Here is a 13,510-nt window from a genome sequence, read left to right as displayed (position 1 = left end):
ATACAGTCCTTCACAAACTGTTCTGGCATGGGTCCATACCAGATGTGCAGTCCTTCAAGAATGGACTTCCACTGTGAGTTCCCCATGGGCTGCTGAAAAAAAAAGCATAGAAAAAAAGGAACAAAATTAAAATATGCCATAAGTTTTTCCCCACCTTTTTTTTTACCACTAAGACTTTAAGTGTTCACTTTAATCCCCAATTTCTGATCAGAACATTTATTTTATGCACAACTTTAACATAGAAATCATCTGCTGGATTGCTTTTGCTTCCTCAGATTAATTCTGAAGAATAGGGCCTTGACATTTTTCTTAGTTGTCCTTTTGAACTTTCACATTATAATTCATAAAACATTGTGATCAAATCCTAGCATTTTTACTGTTTTATTTTACAAATTTTTAAAGAAGCCCTAACAACTTTCTTATCATCCCTCTGTTATTGTAGGGCTGAACGCTTCTTATTTCCACCTTGGTCCCTTTGCTAAAGAAACCTCACTGAAAGCAAAGGTATGTTCACCTGGCAGAGAGTTACGTTTGCCCAGATAGATGGCTTTGAGGATCAAAAATTGCTAGTGGCCAGCTGTCTTAGGGTGAGGTGGAGGCAGGAGGTGGGTCACATCTGTCTGTACACATCTGTGGGCATCTTATTGCTGCCCACAAAAACCATGCCAAGTGCATTTTTTTCCCGTGGAAAGGAAAAGTCACGCAAAAGAACTAACAGTCTTGGCTGTATCACTTTTCAGAGGATTTTGTTATGACTGTTAGCAAGGTTTGAATCCCCCTCCTCTTTCATCCTACCTATCTGCTGAATACATGAAAACATGATGTTACCTACTCTTTGGCGTTTGCTGGCCTTATGGAGATACAGTCCAACAACAACAACAAAGCACAATGATGCTAAAGGAGTTGGCACTAAATAGGATGTTCAGAAGGAGACAGTGAAAACCAAGAACATCCACCCCAGTATCCTCTGGGGAAGGTCCTGGTACAGATGTCACCTGCGGGCCTCTCATGAGAAGAAAAAAAAAAAAAAAAGACATGAACAGCTAGAGTGTAGCTAATAAATAAACAGGAAGAGACAGATTCTGAAGGACAGCCCTTACCTTTTTTTATTTCTTTTCTTTTTTTGAGCCCTTTCATGGCCACGTGCTTCCCGCAGGAATGAAGGACCAGTTAAAATTGAAGAATCACTTCATAATTCAGCACCATGACAGAACATGAATATATTTCCGCAGACTGAAGCCTTCTGAGACCTGGAGAAATTGTGGTTTGGCCCATGCTGCCTTCTCATTATGGTTATTTGCTTATGGTAGCATTCGCACAATTCCAGACTGACAATCAGGCACTGTTTCTGCCTCACTTACAGCCAAGCAACCACTGCCCCCAAGTGCCCATTTAAAGGCTGTTTTTAAAGTTATGGGTTCAGAAGGTTTCACGTGTGTGATGCTCAGATTAGAAGTGAGGCCCTCTCACAGGCTGCTGGCTATGCAGCCTCAGCTTGGTTAGGTCAGGCAGTTGCTTGCATGGCTAACTCACTTCTTTTGGTGTTCCGCAACCCATTTTCTCCCAACTGAATACTTATCACCTCTCAGAAACCATTATATATATATATATTTTTAATGTCTCCATCTCCTGTGGCATTGCCTTTGCACCATGCACAATGAAAAACAGTTTCTCGAAAGCCATTTCATCACCAAGATCTGTGCTAGACTACCATGCAGTTTTGGTCTTCCATGTACTGATAAACTAGGTTAGGTTCCATCTTCACCCTGAGTAATACCTCTATGTCATTCAGCATAATTATCCCTTCTGTTTACTTTTCAAATAAATCAAATGCACTCTTTTTACCTAGGTAATATCTGTTTCCAGTGCCCATCTTTTCCAGGAAAAAGGGATTTCACCTATAAGGCTCAGGATGTCACTTACCTGAGCAATTTTCTCCTTCAGGATGTCTTGATGCCTTACAACCAGCAATTCTTTTCAAGAATTCAGCTTTAACAAGCTTTCTCTTCTTTTCCTTTCCTTCTTTTCTGGATGTCCCCTCCAACTTCCTATCCTCATGTCCCTTGAATTAGTGAAGTTTCTTTCCACACATTTCCTGCTTTCTCCTGCCCCTCTTTCCCATACAGAAGACACTTTCTCTTCTGTCCTCCTTCTAGTCTCCTCCACAAAATGTCTCCCCACTGCAAAGGTCATCTGTGCCCTTGCCCGACTCCCTGCTGGCAGGACTGATCCTGATCATTGTGATGGCTCCCATGACAGCTCTCCCAGTGTCAGGGTCACACACTTGGTGTGGCAGAAACTCCAGGATGGCTCCTCATCAGTGTATGTCCCTTATGTGCCACCAGCTGCTCTGTGTATCATTAGCTGACAGACTCTTTGTTGTCCTCTGTGTCACCCTGTGGCTCTTTCTTTCAGGTTTTGGACTAGGGATGTCGAATAATTTCTGATAACTGAGAGCAGCACCAAAAGGTTTCTGATAACTGAGAGGACCTGAGAGCAGCACCAGAAGGCATAGAAGCCCAGCTCCTCCACGCTTCAGCCTCCACCATCCCCTCAGACTGGGAACCCAAGTCCCACATGAAATTATCATCAGCACAGCAGTGGTGCTTCTTAGCATCATCCCAAGCAAGTCAGAATCAGTGAGAAATTCATTGCCAGTCATGTGGTACAGCTTTATTCAAATGGGTTGAAGGTAATTAAACACATTCATTTAGAGTGCACAATGCTTGCTTTGTGTTTAGGATAACTATATATGAATGGCTTGATGGTATTTGAGTCTCAGGCATCTGATATCAAAGTTAAATAAAACAGGACATGAATCCACACTACAATAATATTTACTTGAAATGAGGGAGTGAAACAAAAGAAGAGAGACCACAATAATGCTTTCAGGCCTCAGCAGATTTGTGATTTGTGCTAACTTAGCTATAATAATCTTCTTTATCTAGGTTGATGTATCCATCAAAAATGTTGGCCTGAAAACCAAGGAAAAAATTAGACATCAGTAAACTAAAAGCCATTTTTCACCTCTGTGACAGAAACAGCCTAGTTCTGATCCCTTTGTCACTATTAGAAATTTAAAGCATGTGATTTAAAAGTTCAGTTTGTATTGTGTATACACACATTAGGAAAAACATATGGAAATGCTTTCCCTATTCAGGCCAGTGAGTAATGCAGCAGTGTCTGGATTTCTCTCCCACACACATGGAGTGATTGAGCAGAAACCTAGCTAGTAGGCTTAGCAAGGGGAAAAAAGGAAAAAAAAAAAAAAAAAAGAAAAAAAAAGTCCTGTTTGGTTAATGTGATACTTTGCAATCAGGTCAGCAACACTTCTAGGGCTGTTCTACCAATGACTCCCCTGTGGTATCATGGCTTTACAAAGCCTGTCTAGAAGCAGCAAAAAATTGCCAGCAGGCAACAGAGAATTTTAAGAAAAAGAAAGAGAGGAGAGAAAACTTGAAATCAGGTACCTGCCTATTCTGCCCAAGAGGCAGCTCAGAGCCCTGAAGCATGTGGTGCTCTGGGAAGAAGAATTCAGGGGCAGCCTCTGGAGCAAAGCTCCTGGGCGAGTTGCAGAGTGCTGCTGAGCAGGTCCAGCCTCACGCACAAAGTAGCCACCTCTGGCTCAGCTTGTCCTTTGATTAATTTCAGGTTTTACTTTTTAACCTTTAAATATACAGTATATGCCCACCAACCCAAGTGTTGGTTTTGTCAAAGACAAGCCAACAGTGGAAAGGGAGCCTGGCAGGAAGTCTAGATCCAGAGATGCACTTTATATAGACTAGAGAAATATGCAGCCATAATGCCTTTATTCTACATCTGGAACTCTCTCCTTTCTAAATTAGCAGTCATTTTATTCTGGAAGCATCTCTAACATGTACACAAAGGGCCTGTATGAACTCAAGGTGCTCTTTGATATTATGTCAAAACTGGAGACTAACATTTCACCAGGTTTTTTAGTTTGCGTTGTTGCTTTCCATCAGCTCAGCATTTCGTGCTATTTCCTGGTTAATTAGAGCCAACAAATGACTGAGTTTTACTCAGTCTATTTGAGAAAAATGCATCTGATATGCTTGAGATATGGCACAACTGTAAGACACGGGGAGGAATGAGACCGATGGGTTGTACATTACTAATAGAGGGCTCTTTCAGTGGTGTTGGTGGGGGAAAAGTCCCTCACATGCTAGGGCAGCCAGGGCATATTATGTTGCATAAGCAAGTCTGACTGGCTTCTCCCAGCTAAAGCAGTGCTCTATCCCAGTGCTGTCAGGAGGTGTTATTTCCAGAGCCGTGAACCTGTTGGTTATCCATTTGTGTTTCACACATACCCTGCCTCTTTAAACAGACAAGCTTATTTCCAAGCAGACTGAGTCTCATTAACTACATAATGTGGAAAAGAAACAAGCATTTATAATTTACTCATAGCTGAAAAAGCAATTGTAAACTCTTAAGCATTCAGCATTACAGTTTGGTTTGGGTTATGTTACATGATGGTATAAGTTTTAGAACAAATTCAATTGTAATGCCTCTTTGATTTGCAGTATCTGAGCATTTGATAACATTAGAGATTCCCCTCCCTCCCAACCCCAGATGGCAACCAACTATAGCAAACTGACTTTCTGAAGTATTTACTGCCAAAATGAGGATTGAGCTGTATTACACACATTACTTTCCGTACTACACTGACTTATTTGCAGGCCAGACTTAACGTGGATACCACTGCAAGCTGCAAAATGATTTAGCCAACATTTAAGTACTAATCTTGTAGTAGCAATACCATAAATGGGATCATTTTCTTTGATGTATCTTAATTATATTAGACTTTCCTTCAACTAACTACTACTTTATTTACTTTTACTTAGAGGTAATAGCTCATAGCCAAGAAACCATACATTAAAAAAAAAAAAAAGAAAAAAGAAAAAAAAAACGTAATTTTTACTTTCTTATTGGTGTCTTGTTACTCATTCAAAAACATTAAGGCACACTTCTTCCTACCCACTGTCCTGATTCCCTCTGTGCACCTCACAGTTTAACTGCTAGGTGCCCTGCTGTCTTCCAGTTCTGGGGTTATGCACAAATTAACATGAATCATTTATCAAAAACCTCAGATGTACCTGTCTGGGTTCAGCTTCTGTTCAAAATGAGCTGCAGATCAGAGGGATGTTCCGCGTGTTGCATTAACTTTTCATTAAATCTGGGCACAAGCTTTCTCTATGAGAATTTTCCTTAATGAACAACCTTACTATTCACTACCAGCCAACTTTTCCACTCTGAACTCTACTCTGTGGAAACTGTTCCACAGGGCGAATTGTGTAGTAGCTGGCAAAGGAATAGTGGATTTCTGTCTCTCTCTTTCCTTCTGGTGAAAGACAAAGCCATGCAAATGTGAGCAGAATGGAAAGTGGACTTGTTGCTCTGGGATGTGACCCAAGGAAAAGTGGATTAATTCAGATTTATATTTATTATAAAAGGAAGAATCTGCTGTTCATCCACACAGAGGATAATACAGAAAGAAAGGGGAACTGCTTTTGAATTTGTAGGGTGTGTTCAGCTCTTGGGCCTCACTTTGATTTTGGATTTAAAAGAAACCCAAGGCAGGTATTGAGTACTGCGAGGTCTTCCCTCTGCACCTCGGGATTAGTCCCATGAGGTGAGTTGGTGGCTTCAGCCTGCAGGTGGCACACAGAGAGCACCAAGCCGCGTGGAGAATACACATGGGCACATGCACCGTGCATGGAGACACCAGGGGCAGGCAATAATAATTTCCTAAATTGGCTATTAAGTCAATGCAGCCTTCACATTTCACAGTGCTACAGCGGCCCTCAATTGACCTGAAAGACCTGCTCACAAACACGTTTTCCATCAGTGATATGCTTAGGGGCAAAAAGAAAAAAGAAAGAAAGGAAGGAAGAAAGAAAACAATAGGATACATTATTTTAAAATAGGAATATCCTTCTCCAAGTAAGACATACCTAAAAATCATCATAGCTAATGAAGACAATGTATAGAAAGAAAAGTTATTCTCCAGTGATAAGCAAATACATGCTAAAGGAGTTAAGCCACTTCTGATTTGGCATGCATGGTATTTAGACACTTGTCACTGCTCAGCATGCAACAACAAATACATGAATTTGTCTGTATTTTAATTTTTCATTACACCATTGGGACACAAGAATGTAGTTGATGCTAAATCTAGTTTGAGGACTGAAAGTAATTTTATATGGAATTTATCATCTTCTGAAGGTGCAAGCCATAATCTCTGAAAAAAATTGTTTCTGGATGAAAATAACTTCACAGAGCCACAGCATCAGACCCATAGAGCAAGATGGGCCAGTCAACACAAGGGTGGACAAGCTCTTCTGTGTATCAGGCAAGTTAGGCATTGATTCAGCGAGGTCATTAAGCATGTGCAAGTTATGTTCCAAAACTCTTGTTTGACCAGGATGAGATACAGAGAAGCGTGTCTCATTGGGCTGCTCTAAGTTTAGGCTTTTGAGCCAACATCACACTTTACAGAAGAGGCATTTTTAGGTTATATCAATATTAGCTGTTTCAGAGAACAAAAGTGCTGGCAGCATTTCCACTGGAAAACCTTTAATCAAAGTAACTGACATGAAAAAAAATTGTCAAGGCTAGTGTAAATGGCATTTTGTTTGGCATAATTTCGCTCTTTGTCATTATTGTGGTCATCAGAAGAAAAGGCTTCACAGTGCATTAACGCTTTTATATTAAGCCGTATCACTGAAGCAACTGTGCTTTTTTTGTGTCTAATGTACAGCAACGTAACAAGGTATTGACTGGTGCCCGGAGTTCACTGCTAAGGGTGGAGGAAAACATCACAACAAATAAACTGGTAAACAGTTATTGGTGGCGTTCCTTGCAAGGGGCGTTCAGGGCAGTACCGCCTGGCCACAATTACTGCATTTCACTGACACAACACTAAATATTTAGAATGAGGAAGTTTTCTGGGTCTGTTGCTGAAAATATATTCCCTAGTGACTGGCAGCTTGGTAATGCACGAAATGACTACAGCTACGAGCACACACAGGGTGATAAGAGAAAGAGCATCTGCAACCGAGGAGCATGGGCTGCTGCACGTCCTGCCAGAGCCAGAGGTGGGATGCAGTGAATTCCTCCAGGAACAGGAATGTTCCCCTCTGACAAATCTCTGGCAGTCACCACAGATGTTGGTGATACTGATGCTGATGGTGTTCATGTTGGGATACAGCTAAATGTATCTGTATTGGAACCGGTATAACCACAACCATGATTTGCACAGCTATTTTAATCATTTTCACACTCCTTTATTTCTACATACTATCACTTCTTTACATTGGTCTGTACCTACATGCCCTTTGTATGGTACCCCTTGTCTAGGAAGTAAATATTTGGGAACTATTAAAAAAAACAAGTCAGCGTAAGTGTGGGGAATGTAGAAGAGTATATCTTGGCAGCAGGAGCATTTATAGCTGGAAAACTGTGGTAGCATCAGTAAGATCTGAAGATTTCTCTTCACCTTTTGCTGCTCCGGATATAAATGTGAATGGTTAGGGGAACAATCCATCAGACCTCAAGCAACAAACCAAAAGAGGACAAGTGCTTCTCAGGTCTGTGTTTTTGTTTCTCTTCTCCTTGATATTTATTTGAGCGCATCTTGCAGTGCCCCAAGTGTACCCAGCCCTCTTTCCTGATGTAGCATCTCCTTCAATAATGTAGTCTGTGCAAATTGCAGCCTCACAAACTGCAGCCTCATCACAGTGGCAGAGGCACAACACAAGCAGGCGCTTTCCCCTTGTAATCCTTTACCATCAAACAAGCCAATAAATAGAAAAATCTTCATTTGCTTTGAGACACCCCAATGGCAAAGCAGATCAAGCTGCACTTTCCCTTAGTTACAGCTCTATCTCCCCTCTGCAAGATTAACAAGCAGTGCTGTGAATTGGGTGTATCTGTACTGCCAGGGATCGCTTGCAGCCATTGCCAGCCGAAGTGCAGCAGCACAGCGATAGCTGTTACACTGTTCAGCAAAAACAGCAATCTGTGCTTCCCCACCATTAAAGCGATCGGCGCGGCGCCCCAGATCAGCCCGTGTCAGTGCCTGTCGCCTGATTCATGTATGATGTGGAAGGATGCACTTCTAGGAAACCGCTTCTTTTCTTCAGGGCAGACAGGATGATGTGAGATAAAAGGAAAGTTTACTAGGCAGCATTGATTTAATGATGTTAATAAACCACAGCTATTAGTTCAATTACATAAGAGCAGGTTACCCTGCCAGCCCTAATACCAGAAGATGATAAATGCAGATTAATTTCAGCTTCTTTACCTTATTCAGTTCTCCAGATAGGGAATGAAATGCCTGAGTTTATCTTTTTGTAAATAGCTCATAGTTTAATTCTGACTTATAAATCCTTTTGGCTGGCAAAGGAAATTCTTTGCTCTCCTCTTAAGTAGGGCTGAAATTGCCCTCAGCTTGCTGTTATTTGTTGGTTAAGAAGTAAGACAGATTGAGAAGTGTTACATTCTGTTTTGTTCTGTTTTGGAGCAGCCAGCTGGGAAGGCAACCAGCTAACTGGGTACCACTCTATTGGTGCAGGGCAGGGTGTGGGGGATCCAGGTGACTTTGTGCCATCGTGGCATCAAGGCACCAAACAGGCAGGACAGTGTCACCAAAACTAATGTCATGAGTAGTAGCAGAGGCACCAAACAGGACCTGAGCCTCCAAGCCATGTGCTGCACAGAACCAAACATACAGAGACGTGCAGAGCTGGCATGGTCCCCCAGGTGTCACCTCATCATCACATAGTGGGAGCTGCCTGACCCCACAGCCCCACTTTCGAAGCCACATTTATGTGCTCCCAGCAATGAGCGAGGCGAGACAGCAGTATGTTAGCTCCAGCACAAGGGGATACTCTGGGGCCATGCTCTGCCCCTGCCGTGCTGTCTCATGGCTGTGAAGACATGCCTCTAATTAGCTGCTTAGAGATAGCATCGAGCTGAGGGCAAGAGAGGAGAGGGCATCTCATTCTGCATTGTGTTTCGCTTAATTTCCTGCAGGTATACTTTGCCCCTTGATCCTGTACCTCAGTTGTTAAATAAAGGTCTAAACAACAGTAGCCACCCCAAATTATGGTGCTGGAAGTAACAGAAGCCCATGTATTGAAAGTGTAGTACTTCTAGGCTAGGAATAGACAGGCCATATAAAATGTATTTAAAATACTCTTTCAGAGTTATTATAATTATCCTATTATAAAGCATATTGCAAAAATAACACCCCTGGATAAGGGTCTTTCAGGCCAAGTTTCATCTCAGAATGAACTCTCACAGCACTTAATATCACTGTGAGTCTGTTAATTATATCTTGGCAGAAACGGGACCCGTATAATTAGGCTGATGTGTTTGACAAGCTATTTTTCACAAAAAAAAAAAAAAAAAAAAAAGTTGACCACAAATACTTCTTGATCAACCTAACAACTTTCCTGTTTGAAAACCCATATGAAAATGTGAAAGATACAGTCCATTGTGCCTCTCTTGTGGTCTTGGTATGATTTGGCAGGACTTACTGAGTAGTTTGAAGCCAATTTGTTAGAATGAGCTGAGAGGTCGTGAAAGAGCATTAGGTCTTGAGCTGTGAGAAGGCAGTTGACCACGCAGCTTTTCCTATACATTTTTCTCTTCTCACTCTTCCTCTTCCCCATGACAAGCTCTCCACTGTGGTGGCTGTGCTCTGGCATTTCAGAATCCCGGATGCCTCTCTAACAGCAGCAGTGGCCCCTGGCCGTTATATCACAATTAAAATTCCCAGCATTTCAACCACCTTTAGGTGATGAGAGCTTATATGAGAAGAAGGGTGGTTAGAGACCATCTCCACCCCTCCATGAATGCTCTGTCTCACATCCCAGTGCTCCTTTGCAACATCCTCACTCAAAGCAGATATAAGAAACATGGCTAAGTCCCACAGCAGCCATAGACCATGGAAGGTCTTGTATTTTGGAGAACTCAGGTATGGCCTCTGTAGGCAGACAGGAAGGACTGTTCGATCACAAGCAAAACAGTGTTTGTTTTAAGGGTATCCCATGGTGGCACCGAGTTATGTGACCTCTTCAGCCCATCAATAGCTATACTGGGTCTGGCTGGGATGATGTTAGCTTTCTTTATAGCAGCCCATGTAGTGCTCTTTTTTGGTAGTCACTAAAACAAACAACATTGATAACACACCAGTGTTTTGGCCATGACTGAACAGCACTTGCACAGCATCAAGGCTTTCCCACTCTGGCCCCAGCAAGTTCTCTGGAGGTAGACAGGAGATCAGGAAGGGGCAGAGGCAGGACAGCTGACCCTAACTGGCCAAAGCAATACTCCGTAACATATAGTTCCATGCTCAGCAATAAAAGCTTAGTAGAGGAAAATGAGGTTCAGTTCTTTGGCTTCCAGGATGGATGTTACTTGGAGCTTGGCTAGGCATTGATCTGCTTGTGAGAGGTGATGAACGATTGTCTTTGTTTTTCCTTTGTTGTTGTTGTTGTTGTTTTCTTCACCTATTAAACTGTCATAATCTCAAACCATGAGTTTTCTTGCTTTTGCTCTTCCTATTCTCATCCCTTCCCACTGGGAGTGGGGGAGTGGGCAAGCAGTTGTGTAGGTGCTTGGTTGTTGGTTTGGGTCAACCCACATCAAGAGCAGAACGTTAAAACACAGGTAGCTTGAGACTCAGCTGCTCCAAAACAAAACAGTTTCCTTTCTGCCCATCTGTCGTTGAACTCCCTCCACCAAGAAGGGCTGTTCATGGCCTGCAATAGTAGGTATTTGGGGGAAAATGAGCAGGAAAGTGGACCGTGCTTTTGTAAAGCTCAATTTAGAAAATCTTAAATAAAGGATGGAATTGGATAGAATGGTAAATATTCCCAAATGTATCAAGCACCCTTGCTCACCTTTACTTTCAAAGTGTGAGGACAGCCAAACACCCCTCAGATTCAGGGTTTCATTTCAAAATTCATTGCATTCAGCTTGCAAAAGTTACTTAAGAGAATATCACATATTTCATAAGTTTTTAAGGAAACAAGACAGTAAACATGGGGTGGCTGACCCACTTTACTCCCAGCAGCTGAGTAGCCGAGTGGAGCTTGATTTTTATGTGCCCAAATTACAGCAATATGCCTTGGCTTAAACTCTGCTTATTGAGGTTTAAGCTAAGGACTGATACTGCACAGCAGAGAGAAGATAAGGTCCTACATGGGGATATTTAGAGGGGTTGAGCTGAAGGAAGTTGACTCAATGAGCACAGTCACATGCTTGCATTTGGTCAAGAATATTCATCTCTCATGCCCTGTGCTCAGCAGAGTGCTCTGGTATGAAGCAAACCTTGTCTTCTCCCCAGTGTGGAGCCCGGGTACTCTCTTTTCGGGACGAAGGGTTATTTGCTGAATTGGTGAAAGGTTTCAGAGGTTTGGTGTTCTTAATGAAAGTTTTAGTTTAGATTATTATATTAAAATAGCATTGGTGGCAGAAAGTATTTCAATTGGAAAGATCCGGTAGACTTTGTTTTCTGCAGAATTACGTCCATTCTATACCTGACACTACAGGAGGTCATATTCTTTTAAGAAAACAACCTGAAATAAAAAGTTAAATTCTTGAAGTGCAGGAAATGCCCTAGAATCATGTTCCAAGGACAATACTTCTGTTTAGTGCAAAATCACTAATACTTTCAAAAGCGGTTACTAACCATCTGCCTCAACAACACTGTAGGTTGAAATGAAGCCTGAGATTCAAAGCCCCTTTCTCTCATTTCATTTGATTTGTCAAATAAATGTGGTAAATTGTTTGATAAATGGCTTCTGAAATTTAAACCTGTGGAGTAGATTGTGCCCTTTTGGCTAAGAGGAAAAAGAAAAGTTGGACTGTATAGAGACTGAGGAAGAAGGTCTGGGACATAGTATCCATGGAGAAGCACACAAGCAGACTTTTTCTCTTTTTCTGAAAACGAGGCTAGCAATGCTTTTTTTTGTTTGTTTGATTTTTGTTTTAAGATTTATATACCCATAACTACTGTCACTAATAAGCATGTATGTTGGTGCAATGCCCAATCATTTCAACTTGATGAGAATTGCTCCAAGGTTCCTCTACAAAATTATGATAGTCTGTGGTTCCTATTATCATGCAATACTTGGCACATTTTTATTACACTGGAAACCTTGGCACAAGTGATTTTTCTATGGCTGCATTTACAGCCAACCATTCTTGTTTTCAAGGAGTTGAACATTAAGATGTTTGTTAAGTAGGATGAATTTCCTTATACCTCAATGATATTCAAAATAATCCTTTGGATCATTCGTGCAGTTTCTCCTCCAATTGAAATGGATTCCCTAAGCCTTGTGAAACTGTGGGCTGATTTATTTCAGACTCATTTCTTCCAGAAACCTTTCTACTTCTCAAAAATATTTTTACTGTAATACCTACACTAGTATTCTTCACTTGAGCACTCAAAGAGAGTGAAGTGTCATTATCTTCGGCTTTCCAAGCAGACACAAACTAATACAGAAAAGGAATTCATCTCACTTAACTTCAGCCATGTAGAAGTTAAGCATCTGGTCTAAGCCTGCTTCATGTAGGCTCCTTATGTAGTTCTCCTAGAGAAACATCCCTTCAGAATTGATTAATCCCGCCTCCACAAGGCGGGATTGATTAATTGATTAATCCCTCTTAGAGGGGGACAGTTTACCCTCTGGAGATGCTTTGGCTGGGATGACATCAGAAGGACATGAAAGGGCAACAAATAGCATTTAGGTAGCCCGATTTCTTAGTGCAGCACCTCTAACTCCCTGTACAAGTACACAAACAAATGAGAACATAAATTGTTCATTCTAATACTGTGGGTTTTATGCAAAGAAGTTTTGTGATTTTATGCTGCTTATTTCATTTTATATATGTTTATTTACATATGGATGTATTTAATTTTATTGTATTAAGTTTTAAATAGTAGCAACAGCACTCAGCAGACTTCACTGCAGTGTTTTCAGGGAGTGACCAAGGTGGGCATGGGTTGAGAATCTAATATTTTTGCTAGAACTGTTGTGTGATCAGAGGCCACTCTACAGCTTACAGATCAATTCTTATTTTGTTCTCTGCATGTGCATATTATAATTTATACAAGTATCATGCCCTGGTAAAAGATAAGTGCCTGAGCTGTTTTAGCTCTTGTCTCAATATGCTGTGACTATGTGCACATTTACCTGCACAATAATGTATGCATGATGACTATGAGACCTCTTGATTACCGTCACTGTCTGGATGCTGGAAGCATTTCTTGTGCTCTTATGTTTGTAATTCTGTGTCTTCAAGGTATGTAGTAATTGCATGCTAACATCTGTTTCTCTATCTGTTGGTAGTTAAGGAAAGTTGAGTCTTAAAGCAGTCGTGTGCCCAAACTTCCTTCTTTTCTGAAGGAGAAAATTGTATAAGGAGAGATATTTTTAGATTCATGTCCTTGGTGGACTTACAGACATGGAAGACATCT

Source organism: Anser anser (genome assembly GCF_964211835.1).
Source record: "Anser anser genome assembly, chromosome: 1".
NCBI classification, from domain to species: Eukaryota; Metazoa; Chordata; class Aves; order Anseriformes; family Anatidae; genus Anser; species Anser anser.
Note: the sequence above shows the minus strand (reverse complement) of the source record.